Here is a 26,593-nt window from a genome sequence, read left to right on the forward strand (position 1 = left end):
TCCAACAATATATGAGACAGATACTGCGCCATTTCCTTTCCCCAAAAAACCAATTATTATTATTATTATTCATCACTGGCCTACCAGCAGCCTATGCTTGAGATCGGCTTAGGTGGAGATTGAGGTGGTGGGAGTTTTGGGCAGTTGTTTCCATAGGCTCGCAAGTTCACTGCCATCATTCTTCCAAACCTGCTACTATCACTTAAGGACGGATACGACATATGGGACTTAACGACAGCAAACGCAATAGGGAGTATATGCACTGACGTCACAGTGACGGCCATTTTGTGGTGCATGTAGCACGGCGAAAAGGTGAAAGCATGTCGACCACCTGGCGATCTTTGCTCGATAAAGATCACCAGGTGGTCAAAATTATTCCGGAGCCCTCCGCTACGGCACCTTTTTCTTCCTTTCTTCTTTAACTCCCTCCTTTATCCCTTCCCTTACGGCGCAGTTCAGGTGTCCGCCGGTATGTGAGGCAGATACTGCGCCATTTCCTTTCCCCAAAAGCCAATTTTCAATTTTTCTAATTGGCTTACCGCCACCTGCTGCAGTTTCCACTGCTGAAGCTGCGCACCGTACCAAAAAATGGCGCGTGATCACCTCGGATACGGATAGTTGAGCTATACAGTTTAATCTCGTTATAACGAAGTTTAACCTAGGGTCCCGGCGATTACTTCGTTATATCAATGATTACCGAGCTTCCAACGGGAATCGTCATTCCTTCGTTATATTCATTATATCGTTGCAAAACGTTTCGTTATAACGGGGTTCGACTGTAGTTGGTAATTCATTGTAGAAAAAAAACACAACAAACAGAACGAAATGCGAAGCACGGACGCCACAAGCACTATCTCGCAACTTGCCTCGCAGTTGCGAGACAGCTCTTACGGAGCCCCCTTGCTTCCTGTTTCGTCTGTTTTCGCCAAACGCGTGCTGCGCATCCCAGGAGCGGTTGATACCGCCCGCGTGAGGTTGAGATAAGCCACCGACGCGGCCTGAGGAACGGCTTTTATTCTAGCTTCTAAGCCCAGTTAAAACGGATACGCTATATTTTTTCTCCGCTCCTGCCACGGACCGCCGCTTTTTAGCGCACCAGTGCACGCATTTCTCAACGCTGCCCCATAGTTCAACACCGAGCACTTGCGGGTAACGCGTTGTGGCAGGAAGGAGTGAAAAAAAATAACAAAAAAGGGCTTCGTCGAATTAATGCGCAAGTTCCGGCACTGTCAGCACTCCGACATGCTTGCCACTTGTTTCCTACGTAGATGAAACGGGGTTATAAAACTCCAGGCTTAAAATTCGCGGAAAACATGACAAGTCGCGGGGACAGAGGAGGCGAATGGATAAAATAAAAGGTAAATGAACGATTCGACCAGCCAAAATACAGACGTCTATGGCAATTTATTTCGCCGCTTCGCCCACACTTAGTTCCGGCGGTGTTTTAAGCTTGTACTAAAGCTGCCGCGCCCCTGAATGATCTTCGGCATAAGTGCTAAGCCACAAAATAAAGTGCGGTTTTAAGTGCCTCCAGCGCGACTTGATTGATTGATTGATTGATTGATTGATTGATTGATTGATTGATTGATTGATTGATTGATTGATTGATTGATTGATTGATTGTAAAACATTTATTGCGTCGAGAGCAGGTTGCAGGAGACACATACTAGACATGAAAGAACTCTGAATACGACTCCCTGTAACTTTTGTTTACGGTAAGATTGGATCGTGAGGCCTTTCGTGGTTCTTTTGACGTTAATTCTGAAGCAGAAGGCATATTCACGGCAGACAAATTTGCAGCCGAAATTAGAGTATTTTTTTTCTTTCTTCCGTCACTTGACTGAAACACGTGACGTGGAGGATGACGTTGAAACTGGCGTTAGAAACTCTGTGATCGCGGACCGAAAGTAGATATCGGTGTGTTCTTGCCTCAAATGAGCGCACAAAAAAAAATCATTTACAGGATCGCGACTCGTTCGTTTAGCACGTTAATTAATCTATATGGGCCAACTTCTCTTTATATGTCCCCAGTGTTCTCGTGAAGGTCGCTGAAATATGGTATAAATATTGCTGTAGAGTAGCCAGAATAGTTGATAGCGCGGTAGAACTTCAGGCCACGCATTTCTAAAGTGTGTGCGTGGGGGGGGGGGGGGGGGGGGGCGACATTCTCGAAAATAAAATTATGTGGAGGCTGAGGGACGACAGGCTCTAGCACAGGGTGACTTAGGGAACATTATATCAGTGTATAAATTACTACTGCTCTCTTAATGTCGTCTTGACCTGGGCCACTGAGGACAGCTAAAAACTGATTCTCAGGCTCTCTCTGGCTACGCTGACGTTTGTCCGGCAGCGCAACAGACGTTTATCGCCGAGACAATTTGATTGAAAAATCTCCCTGCCAATCGATTCAAACCCATGACGTCATTACAGAAAAGGACGGGTTGCCGCCGTATCGCATTTTACTTGTGAAACTGGCCGGTGGTGGCGACACCTACATTTCGTTTTTTGCATTTTCCTGGCTTATAAAAGCTCCGTTTTCGGGGAGAGTGGCCTCTTTACACTGTCTCGGTACACTGTACACTGCAGCGGTACACGGTACACGCGATACGCTGTCGCTATTGGCCAGCTTCAATCTGTCCCCAGTGTCCCTTGAACACGCTGACACTAGAGCGAAAACTACGACCGCACCTCAATGCAGACTCTGTCTGCACGTGTGCTAAGATGGTTGCAGTCATTATGGGAACGCCTCTTGACAGCCTACCGCTCTAATGCGGAACAAATGCACTTATACATCACAATGGCCACTGCACTGCCTTAAACCTCAAGCTTCACAAACAGAATTTCTACAAAATTGTGAATATCAGTATGCTTACAAGGACAAAAATATTTTTACCGCTTTTTGAAGCAGTGATCGAGTCGTTAATTTTACATCTCTAGTGCAAGTAATCTCCGCAACAGCATGCAGTTTAACGCAACCTCCTACATGTTGTAATTTCTAAACTCGTAATGTCTCGTCTCGTAATGTGCCATCTCCTTATGTCCCGTCTCGTAATGCCTCGTCTCCTAACGTCTGGTCTTGTAACGTCTCGCAAGGTGTAATCGCCTAATATCTCGTCTGGTAATGGCCAGTCTCGTAATGCCTCGCCTTCTAATGTCTCATCTCCTACTCTCTCATGTGGTATAACGCCTCGTCTCCTAAATGTCTCGTCTCGTAATGCCTTGCATCGCAACGTCATGTCCCGTAATATCTCGCCTCGTTATGTGTCATCTCTTAATGTCTCGCCTCTTAATGACTCGTACCGTAACGTCTCATCTCGCAGTGGGCACGGCGCAGCTTAGCGTGCCAGTACTAAGTACCGGCTGTTTGCTACTATGCCCCGCGCCCCTACACAGCTCAACCTGCACATGCAGCGAGCCCTGCGGCGCGTCAAAAACAATGCCAAGGGTGCGTGTGCGCGTTCGACCGTCGCATCGAGGGAGGGGGCAGGAAAAGAGGGTAACGCGCAGCTATCAACCGTGCAATGACGCGCCTCAACAGCTGCGCTCGGGCGTGATCATTGAATGTACGGGCGTTTAAAATAGCGCATTTGTCCTCTGCTTGCAAGCCTTCTGCGCGTTCATGTACAGTCGTGAGAAGCATGAGACGGAACAAGATTTCTGCTCGACAGTCCAGATTCTTTGGTTATTTCTGTACTAAAAATGAGAATGAATTTCGGATATCATACGCCAAGAGGAAAATTAGTTGGAAAATGAAAAGCTGGAGGGAACACTTAAGCTCCGCCTTAAGCGTATGACGCGATAGAGTTAATGGGTTAATGCCGCCGCGGTGGCTGAGTGGTTATGGCGCTCGGCTGCTGGCCCAAAAGACGCGGGCTCGATCCCGGCCGCGGCGGTCGAATTTCGATGGAGGCGAAATTCTAGAGGCCCGTGTACTGTGCGATGCCAGTGCACGTTAAAGAACCCCAGGTGGTCGAAATTCCCGGAGCCCTTCACTACGGCGTCTCTCATAGCCTGAGTCGTTTTGAGACGTTAAACCCCCATAAACCAAACCTAAACCATAAATCAAACCAGTTAATGGGTTAACGTCATTCTAGGCAGAATTTTTCATTCCCGAATTTATGTTCACAGATCCCTGGGAGTCCTCATACCCACCCTTGGCGCAGTAGTGCAGAGTTTAAGCGATGCGACATTGCCCTGCGATGGCAGGTGCTGCCACCGGTGGGCCTTGTGAGATCCTGGTAGCTCTGCCCAAGCAGCCTCTTTCCGATCAATCGTTAGTTTAACTGCCACCTGCTGGGTAGTTTGCTCACAATCCGCTGGGCAGGTGGCGATGCCTTCACAAGGCCATGTGACCTAGGTGGCCCACCTGGCCCCTAGGTTTCTTCTCTGGGGGATTTTTTTTTTGTTAATTACCCGCTCACGGTCAAGTACGCTGACGCGGACGACAACGCAGGCTGTTCTGCAACACGCCACCCTTAATTAAAAAATCCGGACTTGTGATACATAACTATGTAGTAATCAACAGATTAATGATAATAATAATAATTGGTTTTTTGGGGGAAAGGAAATGGCGCAGTATCTGTCTGATATATCGTCGGACACCTGAACCGCGCCGTAAGGGAAGGGATAAGGGAGGGGAGTGAAAGAAGGAAGGAAGAGAGAGGTGTCGTAGTGGAGGGCTCCGGAATAATTTCGACCGCCTGGGGATCTTTAACGTGCACTGACATCGCACAGCACACGGGCGCCTTAGCGTTTTTCCTCCATAGAAACGCAGCCGCCGCGGTCGGGTTCGAATCCGGGAACTCCGGATCAGTAGTCGAGCGCCCTAACCACTGAGCCACCGCGGCGGGGTACAGATTAATGCTCAAACCCTGTTGCCTCTCATATTGCTCCCGACTGCACATACTACACAGCTGGAAGCTGGAATCAAATACCAGCACTATTCCACAAACATGAATCTTTCATTTTGTACGTGAAGCCGTAGCGAGCAACTATAAGAGTTATTTACGTGTACAATAAAGGCTCCTGCATAGCGCATATTCATAGACCAGTTAGGCAACGATGTCACGCTCTAGACTGGAGAGATAACGTATGTCAGTTTCTACCGTCTAAATCAGGTTTGAAAACATATAGGCTTCAGTAGCTGTGCCGTATTCCGTGTGTACACGCAATTTGCAGTGTTGAGCACATTACGCAGTTAGGAGGACGATTATGCCAACATACTCGTCTTTACGTGCATGACGTTGGGCTATGGCACCTCGTAGGTAGGCGTTCCAGCAGGGACGGATATTTGGATGTCACCTGTATGCTGATTATGGGTGCTCAAAGGGTCTCGCAAATATAAATATTCTCCTTTCAGAACGGTTTTAATCACATTTCAATCACTTCAATCCAACGCTTAGAGTTGCGTTGCTGCTAATCGCAACTGCAACACGCGACTTGAAAGCTTTCCGCATTTTTTAAACCTTAACAGCGTCAACATTATGGAGCACTAACTGGCGTAAACAATTTGTTTTATACCGCTTAGAATTGTCGGGTTACTTACCTAGTAGCGTAAACTACTGCAAAGCACACTGATTCTAACTGTGGCGTCCCAATAGCAAAGGAATTCGGCTTCTTCACCAAATATCAGGACTTAATTCCTTTTCTTTTAATCTTTCTCGTTTTGTAACATGATTTCCTTCAAATATTTGTTAATCAAGCGAAGAGGGCGTATCAAAGTGCAGGTAACGTTTCTGACAACCCAAACGCAGCGTTGCCCGCAGAAACTGCCTCAACGAGGTTCGAAAAATATAAAATTGTTTTCTCTAAAAACTAAACTTCATATATGGGTGTCAATACTTTAATGCAGACAAGATTCGCAGCATAAATATACCGCACACTGAAGAGCACGAACAAACACGACAGCACAGTCCTGTCTTGTTTGTTCCTGGTTTTCTGTGTCCGTTTTATTTATGCTGCGAATCTTGTCTGCATTACGGATAGCAAACAACTAGCCCAATCCACCATAACCCGCCGCGGTGGCTCAGTGGTAAGAGCGCTCGACTACTGATCCGGAGTTCCCGGGTTCGAACCCGACCGCGGCGGCTGCGTTTTTATGGAGGAAAAACGCTAAAGCGCCCGTGTGCTGTGCGATGTCAGTGCACGTTAAAGATCCCCAGGTGGTCGAAATTATTCCGGAGCCCTCCACTACGGCACCTCTTCTTCCTTTTCTCTTTCACTCCCTCCTTTATCCCTTCCCGTACGGCGCGGTTCAGGTGTCCAACGATATATGAGACAGATACTGCGCCATTTCCTTTCCCCAAAAACCAATTATTATTATTGTTATTATTATTATTATCCACCATGCTACTGCGATTTAAGGAAGAAACGCTAAGGCGCCCGTGTGCTGTTCGATGTCAGTGCACGTTAAATATCCCCAAGTGGTCGAAATTATCCCGGAGCCCTCCACTACGGCACCTCCTTCTTCTTCCTCTCTTCTTTCACTCCCTCCGTTAACCCTTCCCTTACGGCGCGGTTCAGGTGTCCAACGATATATGAGACAGATACTGCGTCATTTCCTTCCCCAAAAACCAATTATTATTATTATTATTACAAAAATTATTATTATTATTAAGGAAAAGACGAGGCCAAAGGGAAGAATTAACCCACTGTGCACGTTCAATCCTTATATGCGACCGTCGTTAGAAGCCCCCAAAGTTGCCCTTTATTAATACATTTCCGTATTAATACAGAAGAAAAAATGAATTGGCTCTTGAGCTCAAGCCGTTTCCTTCCACACTGATTATACCTATACGTTTGCACAAGGCCGGTTTTGCATATCTACGAGGGACTTTGCGTGCATGCGAGTGCGCGCGCGCCTGCGTGCGTTGCAGGCCATCGCCCGTTGTCTTTGCATATGCCGCTCTTTTAACTATCAGTTTGTTTCCTCGTATTTGTCTCTAGACGCGGAGGGGCTGGCACGTTTTCTTTTTTTTTTCAGAGTATAGCTTCCTCTCACTGTTTATCGTTAGTTTTGTGTCAGGACTTGCACGCCGTTATTAACATCATTCTTCTTTCCACTCGCTTCCTGTTTCATCAATGAACTTGCCTCCCCGCCAGCTCCATCCCGCAAGCATCTGAATGATGATGATGATGATGATTATGATACAATTTTGTGCCGCAAGGGCATCTGTGGCCAAAGAGCGCCATAATAATAATAATAATAATAATAATAATAATAATAATAATAATAATAATAATAATAATAATAATAATAATAATAATTGGCTTTGAGGGAAACGAAATGGCGCAGTATCTGTCTTATATCGTTGGACACCTGAACCGCGCATGTAAGGGAAGGGATAAAGGAGGGAGTGAAAGAACGGACGAAAGCGGTGTCGTAGTGGAGGGCTCCGGAAAAAACTCGACCACCTTAGGTTCTTTAACGTGCACTGACATCGCACAGCACACGGGCGCCTTAGCGCTTTGTCTCCATAAAAAACGCAGCCGCCGCGGTCGGGTTCGAACCCGGGAACTCCGGATCAGTAGTCGAGCGCCCTAACCAAAAGAGCGCCACGCCAAAAGGTTTTTTCGACTTCTCAAGGTGGGGTCGAAGACCCAGTTCCCAAGCATCTCACCCTAAAGAAGCCGAGCACCAGACCAGCGGAAAGCTCGTACCCATTCTATCACCGGTGGGTACCCGCTGCACTGGGGATCGAGCCCCGTACCTCCCGCATGCGAAGAGGATGCTCAACAACTAGGTCACCGTTGCGGTGAAAGCACCTGAATGAAATCGGCACATATATGGTAAGTGGGGTTTATAACGTGCTGGTGCGACATGTGCGCTGTGAAGGACGCTCCAGTGGGGTGCTCCGGTTAAAATTAGACCACCTGTGATTATGTTTAATGTGTTCTGACATCCCACAGCGCACTGGCGTCTTTTGTGTTTCGCCTCTATCTAAACGCGGCCGCGGCGGTCGGGAATCGCTCCCGCGTCCTTGGGATTTGTCGCCGAACGTTACAGCCGCACAGCCACGGCGGCGGTTGGTGACTGAATGAATGAATGAATGAATGAGCTATTCATTTCGAAAGAGAGGCTAGGGGCTGTTTGTTGGGGAATTAGGTTCTTAAGGCGAATTCCTGAGCCAACTTGGTGATGAATCAAACTTATTAGAAGCCCAGTGCTCTGCGATGTGAGTAAATGGCAGCGGTGAGTTTCACAAGCGCAAAAAAAAACGCATTTGAATCCGTGTTGCGGACCCGCCGCCGTGGCTCAGTGGTTAGGGCGCTCGGCTACTGAGCCAGAGTACCCGGGTTCGAACACCACCGCGGCGGCCGCGTTTTAATTGAGGCGAAACGCAAAAGGCGCCCGTGTGCTGTGCGATGTCAGTGCATGTTAAAGATCCCCAGGTGGTCGAAATTATTCCGGAGCCCTCCACTAAGGCACCTATTTCTTCTTTTCCTCTTTCACTCCCTCCTTTATCCCTTCACCTACGGCGCGGTTCAGGTGTCCAACGATATACAAGACAGATACTGCGCCATTTCCTTTCCCCCCAAGAAAAACATTATTCAATATATATATAGTTTAGTTTAGTTTATGGGGGTTTAACGTCCCAAAGCAACTCGGGCTATGATGGACGCCGTAGTGAAGGGTCTCCGGAAATTTCGACCACCTGGGGTTCTTTAACGTGCACTGACATCGCACAGCACACGGGCCTCTAGAATTTCGCCTCCATCGAAATTCGACCGCCGCGGCCGGGATCGAACCATCGTCTTTCGTGTCAGCAGCCGAGCGCCATAACCACTGAGCGACGGCGGCGGGCATTATATATATATATATATATATATATATATATATATATATATATATATATATATATATATATATATATATATATATATATATATATATATATATATATATATATATATATATATATACTTTCCGTTTTTCATAAGTTCCTCCAACTTCGTAGCGCATACACTGACCGAGGCTTCATGTAACTGAGCCGCCTCTTCTCCTTTTTCTCTTCTCCGTCTATTCATACTCAAATATTAAAATAAAAGACTTAAGCTACAGTGGAAGCAATGTTTCTGCGACTTCAATTTGGAAAGATTTCACTAAACTAAAGGACAGCTTGTAAACACAATCATCCACACACTTAGCGCGCCTACTCATGTCCAATAGTAAAAACTTAAGCATCACCCATACAGTTCGCAGCATGATTTCAGGCAGTATTCCTAGGGGGTGTACGTCTTTGTCGATATGAATGTTCAATTTAAGGGGTGCGAATAACACTGGAGAGAAGCCTCCCCCTTCCTTTAGCTGACTTAATTGCTTATTTAGCTGGCGGCCATGCATTGTGCATTCTATAGGTGCGGCCGAGGTGGCTACTCATACTATACACCGTTTCAAACATCATGTGCAACGCTGTCAATGCTAGCGTTTTTGTTTACGCTGCCTGTATCCGCGACCAAAAACTAGTGCGTTATTAGTGGTAAGCGAAACATAGTAAATACTTTGCCTGTATAGGTTTAGCACATAACAGATTTCTCATGATCGTGATTAAATGCACTGTTATTGCTGATAACACGCTGTCGCTTTCTTGTGTCATAGACCGCTCGGGCACAGAACAAGCGCGGAGTAACACGGCTCCCTTTATTTTCCCCTCCGGACTACTTGCGTACCTTTCACAGCGTTGCACCTGATGAATGAAACGGATTATAGCACCACGGCGCTCTACATTTGCACCTGAGGTGTACTTGAAAGTAACCCCCGCCCGTGTCTGCCCACATTGTTTGGTTGTCAGTAAACTACCCTTTGTGTTCAGCGTCTTAAACCCGCCGCGGTGGCTCAGTGGTTAGGGCGCTCGGCTACTGATCCGGAGTTCCCGGGTTCGAACCCGACCGCGGCGGCTGCGTCTTTATGGAGGAAAAACGCTAAGGCGGTCCGTGTGATGTCAGTGCACTTTAAAGATCTCCAGGTGGTCGAAATTATTCCGGAGCCCTCCAATACGGCACCTCTCTCTTCGTTTCCTCTTCTTTATCGCCCTCCTTTATCCCTTCTCTTACGGCGCGGTTCAGGTGTCCGCCGATATATGAGACAGATACTGCGCATTTCCTTTTCCCCAAAACCTATTATTATTATTATTATTATTATTATTATTATTATTATTATTATTATTATTATTATTATTATTATTATTATTATTGCTGTTGTTGTTGTTGTTGTTGTTGTTCAGCGTCTTTCTCACTATTTTGCATGTTGTCGCGGCAGCTTTAAGGCCCCCCGTTCGGCGGGAAAGGTGCGCCGTCCCTTCGGCGCTGTGCAGCGAAGGTCACGCGAAATGTGACGTCACACCTGGGTCTGTGGAATGAAAGTGATTGAAAAACAAGATAGGTTTGGTTTGGTTTGGTTTGGTTTATGGGCGTTTAACGTCCCAAAGCGACTCAACTCAGGCTATGAGAGACGCCGTAGTGAAGGGCTCCGGGAATTTCGACCACTTGGGGTTCTTTAACGTGCACTGACATCGCACAGTACACGGTCCTCTAGAATTTCGCCTCCATCGACCGCCGCGGCCAGGATTGTCTTTCGGGCCAGCAGCCGAGCGCCATAACCGCTCAGCCACCGCGGCGGCTTGAAAAACAAGATAGGTAATTCTAATTCTGCTTAAAGAAAAAAAATGATGCCGCCACCGTCTGGAAGACGTTGAAGTAACGAGCGCTAGCTATTTTATTAAGTGACGTCACCAATCAGTCACCAACTGGATGCATCAGTGACGTCACCACTCAATCACCAATTGGGCTGCTGTTTATTTCCTACGGCGGCCGCCATCTTGGATTTATCGGTGAGGTAACCACTGAATAACCAATTCTATATACTAATGACGTCAGCAATCCATCACCAATTGCGTTACTATATCGATTGACTATGAGGGCCGCCATCTTGAATTCCTCGGACTTGGAAAATTTCCCGCCGAAGGGAGGTGGTAGCAGACCCCAATAAATCGAGAAACGTGATGAGTAAGAGCTAACGCTCTTAGTTTCAGGGGGGAACTTTGTTGATTTTAAGTGCGGTGAGGCGACAGACATGAGCGCGGTGCTGCTGCTTGTGTCACTCATGTGTGGTTAAGATCTTAATCAGTACACAATTATTTGTCAACGTTCGCTCTTCTTTATTCTCAGTAGGCTGAAACGCAGGTGCATTGTCTGCTGGGGCCTTGCGCATGCACAGTGCATTGACTTACAGTGAATTCCCAGTTGCGATATACTACATAAACCACTATTACTAATTAACTAATTACTAGCTACATTATTAACAAATCACTAATTAACTAGATGACCAATCACTAAATCACTGATTACTAAGTGTGCTTACTGCCCTATATGTATAGCTACAACATACTACGTCACTCTCTCTCTTCCTCCTTTTAGTCCCCTAATTCCTCTTCCCCAGTGCAGGGTAGCCAACCGGAACCCCTTTCTGGTTCACATCCCCGCCTTTCTTTCCTCCTCTTTATCTATCTATCTACTGCACTACTGATGACGTCATGAGTTTGACAGGTTTAGTGTGACATTTTCTGCGAACATCCCCGCTGGCGAGTCATGAGCCTATAAAAGGCTTTCGCCTTAAAATTCGAACAATTTTTGTCTGCACGCGAACCTGCATCCCTTGGATTAGGAGTGAGACACTCTGCTCCTACGCCACGCAGGCACGCTTGCACGGCTTGGGTACAAGCGGACTTTACATTGTTTATAATTCAAGTGGTGCGGTCTTTCGCGTAGAGTGGTACCTTGTGTATATGCGGATTGGTTTTTGGTTTTAAGGGGTTTAACGTTCCGAGGGGAACGTTCCGGACAATTTCGACCACATGGTAGGCTAACGAGTATGTGTAATTACGGTAGTAGTTAATTAAGTTAATTAATGAATTTCCGATATCATGCGCCAAGAGGAAAATTAGAAAATGAAAAGCTGGAGGGAACACTTAAGCTCCGCCTTAAGGGTATGACGCGATAGAGTTAATGGGTTAATGTCATTCTAGGCGGAATTTTTCATTCCCGAATTTATGTTCACAGATCCCTGGCAGTCCTCACACCCACCCTTGGCGCAGTAGTGCAGAGTTTAAGCGATGCGACATTGCCCTGCGATGGCAGGTGCTGCCACCGGTGGGCCTTGTGAGATCCTGGTAGCTCTGCCCAAGCAGCCTCTTTGCGATCATTCGTTAGTATAACTGCCACCTGCTGGGAAGTTTGCTCACAATCCGCTGGGCATGTTGCGATGCCGTCACAAGGCTATGTGACCTACGTGGCCCACATGGCCCTAGGTTTCTTCTCTGGGGGATTTTTTTGTGAATTTTTCGCCCACGGTCAAGTACGCTGACGCGGACGCCAACGCAGGCTGTACTGCAACACGCCACCCTTAATTAAAAAATCCGGACTTGTGATACATAACTATGTAGTAATCAACAGATTAATGATAATAATAATAATTGTTTTTTTTGGGGAAAGGAAATGGCGCAGTATCTGTCTCATATATCGTCGGACACCTGAACCGCGCCGTAAGGGAGGGATAAGGGAGGGGAGTGAAAGAAGGAAGGAAGAGAGAGGTGTCGTAGTGGAGGGCTCCGGAATAATTTCGACCGCCTGGGGATCTTTAACGTGCCCTGACATCGCACAGCACACGGGCGCCTTAGCGTTTCTCCTCCATAAAAACGCAGCCGCCGCGGTCGGGTTCGAAGCCGGGAACTCCGGATCAGTAGTCGAGCGCCCTAACCACTGAGCCACCGCGGCGGGGTACAGATTAATGCTCAAACCCTGTTGCCTCTCATATTGCTCCCGACTGCACATACTACACAGCTGGAAGCTGGAATCAAATTCCAGCACTATTCAACAAACATGAATCTTTCATTTTGTACGTGAAGCCGTAGCGAGCAACTATGAGTTATTTGCGTGTACAATAAAGGCTCCTGCATTGCGCATATTCATAGACCAGTTAGGCAACGATGTCACGCTCTAGACTGGAGGGATAAACGTATGGCAGTTTCTACCGTCTAAATCAGGTTTGAAAACATATAGGCTTCAGTAGCTGTGCCGTATTCCGTGTGGGCACGTAATTTGCAGTCTTGTGCACATTACACACTTAGGAGGACGATTATGCCAACATACTCGTCTTTACGTGCATGACGTTGGGCTATTGCACCTCGTAGGTTCCAGCAGGGACGGATCTTGGGATGTCACCTGTATGCTCATTATGGGTGATCAAAGGGTCTCGCAAATATCAGAACGGTTTTAATCCCATTTTAATCACTTCAATCCTGCGCTTAGTGTTGCGTTGCTGCATAACCGCAACTGCAACACGCGACTTGAAAGCACTCCGCATTTTTTAAACTAACACCGTCAACATTACGGAGCACTAACTGGCGTAAAAAATTTGTTTTATACCGCTTACTATTGTCGGGTTACTTAATTAGTAACGCAAACTACTGTAAAGAACACTGATTCTAACTGTAGCGTCCCAATAGCAAGGAATATCAGGACTTATTTCCTTTTTTAATCTTGTTTTGTAACATGATTTCCTTCAAATATTTGTTAAACAGTGTATCAAAGTGCAGGTAACGTTTCTGACAACACAAACGCAGCGTTGCCCGCAGAAACTGCCTCAACGGAGGTCTCGAAAAATATAAAATTGTTTTCTCTAGAAACTAAACCTCATATATGGGTGCCAATACTTTAACGCGGACAAGATTCGCAGCATAAATAAAGCGCACATAGAAGACCAGGAACAAACACGACAGCACAGTCCTGTCTTGTTTGTTCCTGCTCTTCTGTGTCCGATTTATTTATGCTGCGAATCTTGTCTGCATTATGGATAGCAACTAACTAGCCCAATCCACCATGCTACTGCGATTTAAGGAAGAAACGCTAAGGCGCCCGTGTGCTGTTCGATGTCAGTGCACGTTAAATATCCCCAAGTGGTCGAAATTATCCCGGAGCCCTCCACTACCGCACATCTTTCTTCCTTTCTTCTTTCACTCCCTCCTTTTCCCCTTCCCTTACGGTGCGGTTCAGGTGTCCAACGATATATGAGACAGATACTGCGTAATTTCCTTTCCCCAAAAACCAATTATTATTATTATTATTACTATTATTATTATTATTAAGGAAAAAACGAGGCCAAAGGAAAGAATTAACCCACTGTGCACGTTCAATCTTTATATGCGACCGTCGTTAGAAGCCCCCAATTTTGCCCTTTATTAATACATTTCCGTGCTCGATGCAGAAGTAAAAAATGAATCGGCTCTTGAGCTCAAGCCGTTTCCTTCCACACTGGTTCTACCTATACGTTTGCACAAGGCCGGTTTTGCATATCTACAAGGGACTTTGCGTGCATGCGAATGCGCGTGCGACTGCGTGCGTTGCAGGCCATCGTCCGTAGTCTTTGCATACGCCACTCTTTTTACTATCAGTTGTTTCTTCGTATTTGTCTCTAGACGCGGAGTCGCTGGCACGTTTTCTTTTTTTTTTCAGAGTATAGCTTCCTGTCACTGTTTTTCGTTAGTTTTGTGACAGGATTTGCACGCCGCTATTAAAACCATTCTTCTTTCCACTCGCTTCCTGTTTCATAAATGAACTTGCCTTCCCGTCAGCTCCATCCCGCAAGCATCTGAATGATGATGATGATATAATTTTATGGCGCAAGGACATCTGTGGCCAAAGAGCGCAATAATAATAATAATAATAATAATAATAATAATAATAATAATAATATAATAATAATAATAATAAGTGGTTTTGGGGGAAACGAAATGGCGCAGTATCTGTCTCATATCGTTGGACATCTGAACGGCGCACGTAAGGGAAGGGATAAAGGAGGGCGTTAAAGAAAAGGAAAGGAAGAGAGAGGTGTATGTGCCATATTACTTGAGGAGAAGAAGAAGAAGAAGAAGAAGAGAGAGGTGCCGTAGTGGAGGGCTCCGGAATAATTTCGACCACCTGGGGATCTTTAACGTGCACTGACATCGCACAGCACACGGGCGCCTCAGCGATTTGTCTCCATAAAAAACGCAGCCGCCGCGGTCGGGTTCGAACCCGGGAACTCCGGATCAGTAGTCGAGCGCCCTAACCAAAAGAGCGCCACGCCAAGAGGTTTTTTCGACTTCTCAAGGTGGGGTCGAAGACCCAGTTCCCAAGCATCTCACCCTAAAGAAGCCGAGCACCAGACCAGCGGAAAGCTCGTACCCATTCTATCACCGGTGGGTACCCGCTGCACTGGGGATCGAGCCCCGTACCTCCCGCATGCGAAGAGGATGCTCAACAACTAGGTCACCGTTGCGGTGAAAGCACCTGAATGAAATCGGCACATATATGGTAAGTGGGGTTTATAACGTGCTGGTGCGACATGTGCGCTGTGAAGGACGCTCTAGTGGGGTGCTCCGGTTAAAATTAGACTACCTGTGATTATGTTTAATGTGTTCTGACATCCCACAGCGCAGTGGCGTCTTTTGTGTTTCGCCTCTATCTAAACGCGGCCGCGGCAGTCGGGAATCGCTCCCGCGACCTTGGGATTTGACGCCGAACGTTAAAGCCGCACAGCCACGGCGGCGGTTGGTGACTCAATGAATGAATGAATGAATGAATGAATGAATGAATGAATGAATGAATGAATGAATGAATGAATGAATGAGCTATTCATTTCGAAAGGGAGGCTAGGGGCTGTTTGTTGGGGAATTAGGTTCTTAAGGCGAATTCATGAGCGAACTTGGTGACGAATCAAACTTATTAGAACCCCAGTGCTCTGCAATGTGAGTAAATGGCAGCGGTGAGTTTCAGAAGCGCAAAAAAACGCCTTTGAATCCGCGTTGCGGACCCGCCGCCGTGGCTCAGTGGTTAGGCGCTCGGCTACTGAGCCAGAGTACCCGGGTTCGAACACCACCGCGGCGGCCGCGTTTTGATGGAGGCGAAACGCAAAAGGCGCCCGTGTGCTGTGCACGATGTCAGTGCACGTCAAAGATCCCCAGGTGGTCGAAATTATTCCGGAGCCCTCCACTGCGGCACCTATTTCTTCTTTTCCTCTTTCACCCCCTCCTTTATCCCTTCACCTACGGCGCGGTTCAGGTGTCCAACGATATACGAGACAGATACTGCGCGATTTCCTTTCCCCCTCAAGAAAAAACATTATTCAATATATATATATATATATATATATATATATATATATATATATATATATATATATATATATATATATATATATATATATATATATATATATATATATATATATATATATATATATATATATATATATATATATAGTTTATGGGGGTTTCACGTCCCAAAGCAACTCGGGCTATGAGGGACGCCGTAGTGAAGGTCTCCGGAAATTTCGACCACCTGGGGTTCTTTAACGTGCACTGACATCGCACAGCACACGGGCCTCTAGAATTTCGCCTCCATCGAAATTCGACCGCCGCGGCCGAGATCGAACCATCGTCTTTCGGGTCAGCAGCCGAGCGCCATAACCACTGAGCCACGGGCGCGGCCATACATACATATATATATATATATATATATATATATATATATATATATATATATAGCAGACAAGTTAAAGGAAATGAGGGGCCCGTTTGACAAATTTTTTTTATATATATATATATATATATATATATATATATATATATATATATATATATATATATATATATATATATATATATATATATATATATATATATATATATATATATATATATATATATATATATATAAAGATCTTCACCAGCGCCACCCTCGCTCGAGGGTGGCGCTGGTGAACACTCTCAAGGTTCGCTTACACCCAGTAAACATAAATACCCACGAAAGCAGCAGATTGGACGGCCGTCGCCGTAGCTCAGTTGGTAAGAGCACCGGACGCGATATTCGGAGGTCGTGGGTTCGGATCCCAGCGGCGGCATGGTTGTTTCTTCTGCTGCTTTATAAGTAATTTTCTTTAAACCGATTGATTGGCACTACAAATTAAAAAAAAATACAAACATTCCCCTATGCACCTTGGTTTCGGTGACTGTTGGCTTCCTTAATGCATATATATATATATATATATATATATATATATATATATATATATATATATATATATATATATATTACATTTTCCGCGTAGTTCGTGTCCGCAGAGAAGGAGGCTTACTGCGCCTTTCCGTTTTTCATAAGTTCCTCCAACTTCGTAGCGCATACACTGACCGAGGCTTCATGTAACTGAGCCGCCTCTTCTCCTTTTTCTCTTCTCCGTCTATTCATACTCAAATATTAAAATAAAAGACTTAAGCTACAGTGGAAGCAATGTTTCTGCGACTTCAATTTGGAAAGATTTCACTAAACTAAAGGACAGCTTGTAAACACAATCATCCACACACTTAGCGCGCCTACTCATGTCCAATAGTAAAAACTTAAGCATCACCCATACAGTTCGCAGCTTGATTTCAGGCAGTATTCCTAGGGGGTGTATGTCTTTGTCGATATGAATGTTCAATTTAAGGGGTGCGAATAACACTGGAGAGAAGCCTCCCCCTTCCTTTAGCTGACTTAATTGCTTATTTAGCTGGCGGCCATGCATTGTGCATTCTATAGGTGCGGCCGAGGTGGCTACTCATACTATACACCGTTTCAAACATCATGTGCAACGCTGTCAATGCTAGCGTTTTTGTTTACGCTGCCTGTATCCGCGACCAAAAACTAGTGCGTTATTAGTGGTAAGCGAAACATAGTAAATACTTTGCCTGTAGGTTTAGCACATAACAGATTTGTCATGATCGTGATTAAATGCACTGTTATTGCTGAAAACACGCTGTCGCTTTCTTGTGTCATAGACCGCTCGGGCACAGAACAAGCGCGGAGTAACACGGCTCCCTTTATTTTCCCCTCCGGACTACTTGCGTACCTTTCACAGCGTTGCACCTGGTGAATGAAACGGATTATAGCACCACGGCGCTCTACATTTGCACCTGAGGTGTACTTGAAAGTAAACCCCGCCCGTGTCTGCCCACATTGTTTGGTTGTCAGTAAACTACCCTTTGTGTTCAGCGTCTTAAACCCGCCGCGGTGGCTCAGTGGTTAGGGCGCTCGGCTACTGATCCGGAGTTCCCGGGTTCGAACCCGACCGCGGCGGCTGCGTTTTTATGGAGGAAAAACGCTAAGGCGGTCCGTGTGATGTCAGTGCACTTTAAAGATCTCCAGGTGGTCGAAATTATTCCGGAGCCCTCCAATACGGCACCTCTCTCTTCGTTTCCTCTTCTTTATCGCCCTCCTTTATCCCTTCTCTTACGGCGCGGTTCAGGTGTCCGCCGATATATGAGACAGATACTGCGCATTTCCTTTTCCCCAAAACCTATTATTATTATTATTATTATTATTATTATTATTGTTATTGCTGTTGTTGTTGTTGTTGTTCAGCGTCTTTCTCACTATTTTGCATGTTGTCGCGGCAGCTTTAAGGCACCCCGTTCGGCGGGAAAGGTGCGCCGTCCCTTCGGCGCTGTGCAGCGAAGGTCACGCGAAATGTGACGTCACACCTGGGTCTGTGGAATGAAAGTGATTGAAAAACAAGATAGGTTTGGTTTGGTTTGGTTTATGGGCGTTTAACGTCCCAAAGCGACTCAGGCTATGAGAGACGCCGTAGTGAAGGGCTCCGGGAATTTCGACCACTTGGGGTTCTTTAACGTGCACTGACATCGCACAGTACACGGTCCTCTAGAATTTCGCCTCCATCGACCGCCGCGGCCAGGATTGTCTTTCGGGCCAGCAGCCGAGCGCCATAACCACTCAGCCACCGCGGCGGCTTGAAAAACAAGATAGGTAATTCTAATTCTGCTTAAAGAAAAAAAAAAGATGCCGCCACCGTCTGTAAGACGTTGAAGTAACGAGCGCTAGCTATTTTATTAAGTGACGTCACCAATCAGTCACCAACTGGATGCATCAGTGACGTCACCACTCAATCACCAATTGGGCTGCTGTTTATTTCCTACGGCGGCCGCCATCTTGGATTTATCGGTGAGGTAACCACTGAATAACCAATTCTATATACTAATGACGTCAGAAATCCATCACCAATTGCGTTACTATATCGATTGACTATGAGGGCCGCCATCTTGAATTCCTCGGACTTGGAAAATTTCCCGCCGAAGGGAGGTGGTAGCAGACCTCAATAAATCGAGAAACGTGATGAGTAAGAGCTAACGCTTTTAGTTTCAGGGGGGAACTTTGTTGATTTTAAGTGCGGTGAGGCGACAGACTTGAGCGCGGTGCTGCTGCTTGTGTCACTCATGTGTGGTTAAGATCTTAATCAGTACACAATTATTTGTCAATGTTCGCTCTTCTTTATTCTCAGTAGGCTGAAACGCAGGTGCATTGTCTGCTGGGGCCTTGCGCATGCACAGTGCATTATCTTACCGTGAATTCCCAGTTGCGATATACTACATAAACCACTATTACTAATTAACTAATTACTAACTGCCTTATTAAATAGTCACTAATTTTTTTTAAATTGGTTTTTGGGAAAGGAAATGGCGCAGTATCTATCTCATATATCGTTGGACACCTGAACCGCGCTATAAGGGAAGGGACAAGGGAGGGAGTGAAAGAAGAAGGGAAGAAGGAGGTGTCGTAGTGGAGGGCTCCGGAATAATTTCGACCACCTGGGGATCTTTAACGTGCACTGACATCACACAGCACACGGGCGCCTTAGCATTTTTTTCCTCCATAAAAACGCAGCCGCCGCGGTCGGGTTCGAACCCGGGACCAATTACTAATTGACTGATTACTAAGTGTAGTTACTGCCCTATATGTATAGATACAACATACTACACCACTCTCTCTCTCTTCCTCCTTTGAGTCCCCTAATTCCTCTTCCCCAGTGCAGGGTAGCCAACCGGAACCCCTTTCTGGTTAACATCCCTGCCTTTCTTTCCTCCTTTTTATCTATCTATCTACAACACTACTGATGATGTCATCAGTTTGACAGGTTTAGTGTGCCATTTTCTGCGAACATCCCCGCTGGGCGACCCGCCGCGGTGGCTCAGTGGTTAGGGCGCTCGACTACTGATCCGGAGTTCCCGGGCTCGAACCCGACCGCGGCGGCTGCGTTTTTATGGAGGAAAAACGCTAAGGCGCCCGTGTGCTGTGCGATGTCAGTGCACGTCAAAGATCCCTAGGTGGTCGAAATTATTCCGGGGCCCTCCACTACGGCACCTCTCTCTTCCTTTCTTCTTTCACTCCCCTCTTTATCCCTTCCCTTACGGTGTGGTTCAGGTGTCCAACGATATATGAGACAGATACTGCGCCATTTCCTTTCCCCCAAACCAATTATTATTATTATTCCCCGCTGGGCGAGGCATGAGCCTATAAAAGGCTTTCGCCTTAAAATTCGAACAATTTTTGTCTGCATGCGAACCTGCATCCCTTGGATTAGGAGTGACACACTCTGCTCCTACGCCACGCAGGCACGCTTGCACGGCTCGGGCTCAAGCGGGCTTTATATTATTTATAATGCAAGTGGTGCTGTATTCCACGTAGAGTGGTACCTTGTGTATATGCTGATTGATTTTGGTTTTAAGGGGTTTAACGTTCCGAGGGGAACGTTCCGGACAATTTCGACCATATGGTAGGCTAACGAGTATGTGTAATTAGAGGTTCTAATTACGGTAGTAGTTAAGCCAGCGGCAAAGTGCACGTTGGTGTTTAATACCATCATTGCTTGACGCGGCATAGTGGGCGCCGACATGCAGTGGCACCCGAAAAACCACCTTGATCTCATGGTGGTCGAAATTATTCCTACGGCACCTCTTCCTCTATTCATTCACTCCCTTCTTTATCCCTTCCCTTTCGGCGCGGTTCTGGTGTCCAACGATATGAGACAGATACTGCGCCATTTACTTCCCCAAAAACCAATTATTATTATTATTATTATTATTATTATTATTATTATTATTATTATTATTATTATTATTATTATTATTATTATTATTATTATTATTATTACTGCGAAGTCCACCAAGAGACTAGGCCTATCACGCAGAAGACAAGACAATGGCGCAGAGATCGTTCGGGCTCGAACTCGAGAACCGGGCGGATTAGCTCGCCTCAGTCGCCCGTCTAAGCCCTCAATAAACCCCCGCTTGTAACAACATAAAAGTTATTACGCTACTTTTATAACACTTTGGCAACGTCCGAGTAGGCTGTGTGCTGGGCCCGTCATTTCCGGGATGCGACTGCGGCGGCGTCCTGTCTGGGCAGCGATGAGCCATCGGCGTGGCGTCGGCGCAGGGCCGGAACCCAAGGCCGTGATAAATAAGCTGTACGGAATCTTCGCTTCGGATAAATGTACTACAGCGGTCCTTCTGTTCCGGTCGGCAGAATTTGCAATGGGCGTTCCCAGTTCTCCCGGCAAGACTTAATTTACTGCTCGCCACAGCATGGTACATATTTTCCGGCGCTAATAGTAATAATCATCACCACCAAAACCCTTTATACTAATTTTTTTCTCAAATGAGCAGGCTAGCCAGTAACAAAACAGCGCAGATCTGTTGGACGACAAAGTTGTGCGTTCGAGTTTTGTCATTTCAAGGCGGCATTTCTAAGGCGATGAAACGCAGTACTGTCGCACGAACACTATAGAAACACGCGAGGGGTGTTCGAAAAGCATCGCACCTTGTGATGTGTACCTTTCTTTTTAAGCGGTGGAATAGAGTGATATCACAGCTGGATCAAAGTTAGTAGCAACACGTGCTGTTGGGCTTATTGTTTCGCCGCACTTAGGACAACCAGCGCCGAAAACTCAACGGACACAAGACGAAACGGACAGAGGCGTTGAACTCGCAACGTTTCTTTTCGTACTACCACGGTAACCGTTTTGCTCGGCTTTTGAGGGGCACGTGACCAAGGCAATGAAGGGGAGGGGGAAGAAGGGAGGAGAAACGCGCTTTTTAACACGCAATTATTAAAAATACAAAAACGAAACTGAAAGTAAAGAGCATAAAAATTGTAAGAAGCATGGAACAAGCCAGGTAAAAGGACCATGACACACAATAGCAGAAACGTTCAGCGCATACGTCCTGTTCGTCTCGTTATAGTCCGTCGCGTTTTTTTTTTCTTTCTGGACCGGTTCCTAAAACTTTGGGTTGTATACGCTACACAAAGGGTTCATCACTGTTCTGTGCAGTCCCACCAGTGGCGTTAAACGTTCACCACCCGTGTACTGACCTCCGCATGACATCAACGGAGCATTGCTCCTCCTGGCAGAGGCCGTTCCAAAACTTCGTTTCGCTGTTGAAACACCTTTAATCCCACGACTTCATAAACAAGATAACAGAACAGCGGGAGAAGCTTATAAACACCCCTCGTAGGAATCGGTACTTTGGAAACTATAACCCAGCTTTCCAAAGCCAGTCGATTGTCGCGTTGTTGTTTCGGCAAGTTAGAAACCTTCAAAGGATCACACGTCACGCTTCCAGTCCAGCTCGGGCACAGCTTGCGAAAGATTAAAAGAGAACTGATCTAATGGAATTGAGCGCTTCGCATGCGTGCCATACTCACAGCATTGGGAGGGAACGACGCTCTAAGGACGAGGCTTCCGCTGCGCTGACGGCTCCCGCACGCGATTTGTCATCGCCACTCTCGCTTCGGCTCGTTTAGCCGCTCCCAATTGGCGACGGCCACTTGACAGCGACCCCGGGGCGAAAGCCTTCCCCTTCTTCGGGGTCGGTTCACAATTCACTATAGCGATGCGCCGGGCGCTGCTTGCAAACTCTTCCAACCACAACTCAGCAAAACTTCTCCAACCAGAAAGCAGCTTTACTGGCCTCTCACGTGAGAAGCCCGAAGCGAGGGAACCGGAGTGGTTGGGGCCGATGCGACGGTGCTGGGTCGTAGATGAGGCAGAGGCAGGAGGAGCAAGGGAAAACAAGGAACACACTCGCACTGCACGTGAGTCGTACCGCGACGGAGGGAGGCCCGGCTAGAACGTACGAGTTCGGGGCCGGTGGCGATCGAGCCGGTCGTTGAAACGTGGAGCCAGTAGCAACAGTTGCTGGCGTCCAATGCACGACGCGCGCACCGCCGACGGGAAGCAACACGCCGTCGTCGCTCGTGCCAGTGGTGGTGGCGCACAAAACGCGAGTTTGTCGCACGCGCCCAGCCAGCGCCGCTTCCAAAGCGACCCCCTTCTTTCTCGCCGCGTCCGTTGCCGCGCCGCGCCTTCTCTCACTCGCCCCGCGGGGGCGCCGGTTTGGCTTGGCTTCTGGCTTGGCTGAACTTGGCCGGCCCTACGAGGAGGAAGAGATAGCAGGGCTGGGGAGAGAAAGAGGCGTCCTCCTGTTGCTCTCCGCCGCGTCTCCTTCCTTCTTACGCGCTCTAACTTTTTTTACTTTCTTTCGCTTCCTCTCTCTCTCTCCTTTACTCTTTCATCACTCTGTCCCGTGGCGCGCGTATTTCGAAGGCTTTTCCTTCGTTCTATCGCGCGTTTTCACTCTCCTATCGGCTCGGCGCCCGGCCTGTCCCGACGCTCGCGTTACTGTTTTCTTAATAATCGCCCTTTCCCCTCTCGTACTTACTTCCTCTTCAAATTCCCCCTCTCCCTCCGTGTTTACTTTTTTCTTTCCCTTTCCGCTTGGCCCGTTCCTTCCGCGGCATCTGTTTTGCATCGTTCTCGTCTTTCGGAAATGGGTTCGAGGGGCGTGCTGTGAGTTTGTATTACATTCTTGCAGGCTGCCGCTGGTCGGGCGACCGCCTCATTCTCCGGGGCGGGTGGGTGGGCCCACTAGCAGCACAAAGAAAAGGATTCTGGGAGGAGGTACAAGAAAAGTTTGTCTAATCCGTGCTACCCTTGGATTAACCTCTTGCACTAACGCATACGTGCTGCGCCGTATTTTGTCAGGTGTGCATCAAGAGTATCGCATTGCCCTGTCTGGTAATCTGGGCTGACGTATGGACAGGGCGCTCCGCAGTGAAAATTTAGACTCAGCAGTGCAGGGAGTTTTTGGGCTACGCGTCCTTGTGCTAAGCCAACGCGGGACTGAATCCTGGGCGCGGCGGCTGTGTTTCGATGAAGGCGAAAAATGAAGACGTTGTGGCGGTGTGCGATGTCAGTGCAAGATAAAAAATTTCCACGTGGTCTGAATAAATCCAGAGTTCTCCATTTCCACAACTTCCTCTGTGCCTTCTTTCAAACCCTGCTTCGACACTTCCGGCAATGAAAGCTGGATAAGTCTCCCCCGAAGTTGCAGAGGAAGCTGCCACTGCCCTCGCTACTGTCAACACAAAAGCCAGGTATGTTTAATGAGATCCATAAACTGGAATCCGAAATTTCGCGCGAGGTCAAGTCCGCGTTCCTGCTTTTTACATACTGAACTCGCCTGCTGCACCCCGCCCCGTCAGGTGAAGCTGATTTGGGTGCCCGCACACTCCAGGAATCCTGGAAACGAGGTCGCCAAAATCTTAGCCATATGTTCTTTAAACCAGGCTCTGGAGACCTCCCACCCGGCATTCCCAAAGGAGCGTGCCCACACTTTCAGCTAGACCTTGGAAGCCTGCGTAAGCTACACCCCCACCGCACAAGTCCCTCAGCAATCGACAGGCAGCCATATGGGGCAAATTACAAACACTCTCTCCCCTCCCTCTTTCTTGCTATCAACCCATTTTCCTCACTTAATGCCGTGATTTTATGTCCTAAACTTCTCGCTTCTCCTCTCCATCTCCTTTTTCACTGCCCGGTGGATCCTCCCCCGAGCGGCCTAGAGCCCCTCAAGACCTGGGAGGACTGGGAGACTTTGCTGCGCTGCGAAGACCCGGTTGGGCCCACCATGGCTACCGAGCGGGCTGCCAGCGGTATGGACGTCAGGAATCTAAACACTTGAGTGCAGTGGGGCCGTGCGGGGGGCCCAGGAGCCTACGCGCTCCAAGCTCCTCAGTTGGTTAATAAAGTTGTTGATGGTGATGATCTCCCCCTCGGGGTACACCTCAACCACGCCGTTAGAGAAGTCAACCACGCCGTTAGGGAAGGGATGAAGCAGAGACAGGGGCACCTCAGGGCAGCGATTGTCCGGACCCGTAGAGTATCTGTTACGGGTCCAAGTTGGACTTATTTTTGGAAATGTGGCGGAGAGTTTGAAGGATGCTTCACTCCCGCCACCGGTTGGCCCGGTATTGCACTACCTTCGGGATCGGCCTTGTCTTTAGCGCGTCTTTACTATCCTGTCTTTCTATCCCATCTTTGAACTCTCCTACTATCAGTACGTGGTAGCGTTTGTGGCTCGTCTTGAGTCAGTGAGCAGGCCTGTGCACTTTCCTTTTCTTTCTTCCTGGCAGCAACAGACAGACAGACAGACAGACGCCTCAGTGGGGTGTTAAGAAGTAATTTTGGCCCCCGGGGATTTTTAATGTATTCCGATATCGCACTGCACGCGGGCATCCTTTGCATTTCGCCTGCATCGAAACACGACGGCAGCGGCCGGAATTTAATTCTCCTCACGTCCTCACACTATACCCTCCCTCGCCCTGCCCAGCTTATCTGCGCACCGGCTCACACCTCCCTGGTAACGAGGCGGCCCGTGCCATAGCCAGAGGCCTTACAGACATGGCGGATGGGCTCCCTCAAACCCCCTGACCAGGAGCTCCGTTCCGTTAGGGACCGCGTGGTCTTACCACGAAGACCCAATACCATTGTCTGGCGAGATATTTCTCAACCGCCAACAGGAGGTCATATTGAGGAAGATCGAGACCCACCCCCTACCAAACCCTAGCCGCGCCCGATACGCAGCCATGTACCGGGGCTGCACACTCTCCCCTGTGCAAACGGTATGGCGCCCAAGCCAACATACCAAATGTTTTATAGGACTGCCCAGCATATTCCCCACTCACAGACTGATCTTGAGCAGAGGGATACCGCGTTGCTTAGCTCAGACCCGCTCGTGCAGCGCCTGGCCGCGAAGCTAGCCATCAAGGTCGTCAGGGCCCAAGAGTTCCTCACCACCTGACCGCCTCATGCCACGAAGGCCTCTACCTCTTCTGAATTAAAGAAAAAATGTGGCGGTCGCAAAATGCGCCCGTGTGCTGTGCGATGTCTGTGCACGTTATAGATCCCCAGGGGGTCGAAATTATTCCGGAGCGCTCCACTACGGCACCTCTTCCTTTCTTCTTTCACTCCCTCATTTATCCCTTCCCTTAGGGCGTGGTTCAGGTGTCCAACGATATATGAGACAGATACTGCGCCATTTCCTTTCCCCCAAAAAACCAATTATTATTTGGATTTGCCCGAAGGCTTTGATCGCGTTGACCATAAGGCGATCATGACGACCCTCTTCCCTCTTCATATAGGTGTACGTATGTACGCACACCTTCATCGGAGCTCTCCTTACCAATCGCACGACTGAGGTCCGCTTTGGCCTGCACGCATCACCTCCTTACTCCCTCAGAGGAGTCCTCTATACCCTTCCTTTTCAATGCGACCATGATCCCTCTGGCCACACCCTTAGCGCAATACCACGACGACATCACGCTGTGGGCCACCCTCGGCAGTGATGGCGACATAGTGGACACGCTACAGCATCGGAGTCCGAGCTCC

General features: G+C 47.7%; 1 protein-coding gene and 1 non-coding gene across 2 annotated transcripts in view; one reads left to right on the plus strand and one right to left on the minus strand.

Annotated features, from left to right (window-relative positions):
- LOC144107614 (galactose-3-O-sulfotransferase 2-like) overlaps positions 1–23,237 on the minus strand; it is a 96,512-nt gene extending 73,275 nt beyond the window's left edge. Inside the window, exon 1 of the mRNA XM_077640716.1 lies at positions 22,570–23,237. The gene's annotated coding sequence lies outside the window, so the exon portion shown is untranslated. The remainder of the gene's footprint in view (positions 1–22,569) is intronic.
- On the plus strand, positions 6,015–6,086 carry TRNAS-ACU (transfer RNA serine (anticodon ACU)). The gene has a single exon. It is a non-coding gene; the product is annotated as a tRNA-Ser (tRNA).
- Positions 23,238–26,593: the final 3,356 nt, after the last annotated feature.

The sequence above is a fragment of the Amblyomma americanum genome, chromosome 10 (assembly GCF_052857255.1).
Source record: "Amblyomma americanum isolate KBUSLIRL-KWMA chromosome 10, ASM5285725v1, whole genome shotgun sequence".
Lineage (NCBI taxonomy): Eukaryota > Metazoa > Arthropoda > Arachnida > Ixodida > Ixodidae > Amblyomma > Amblyomma americanum.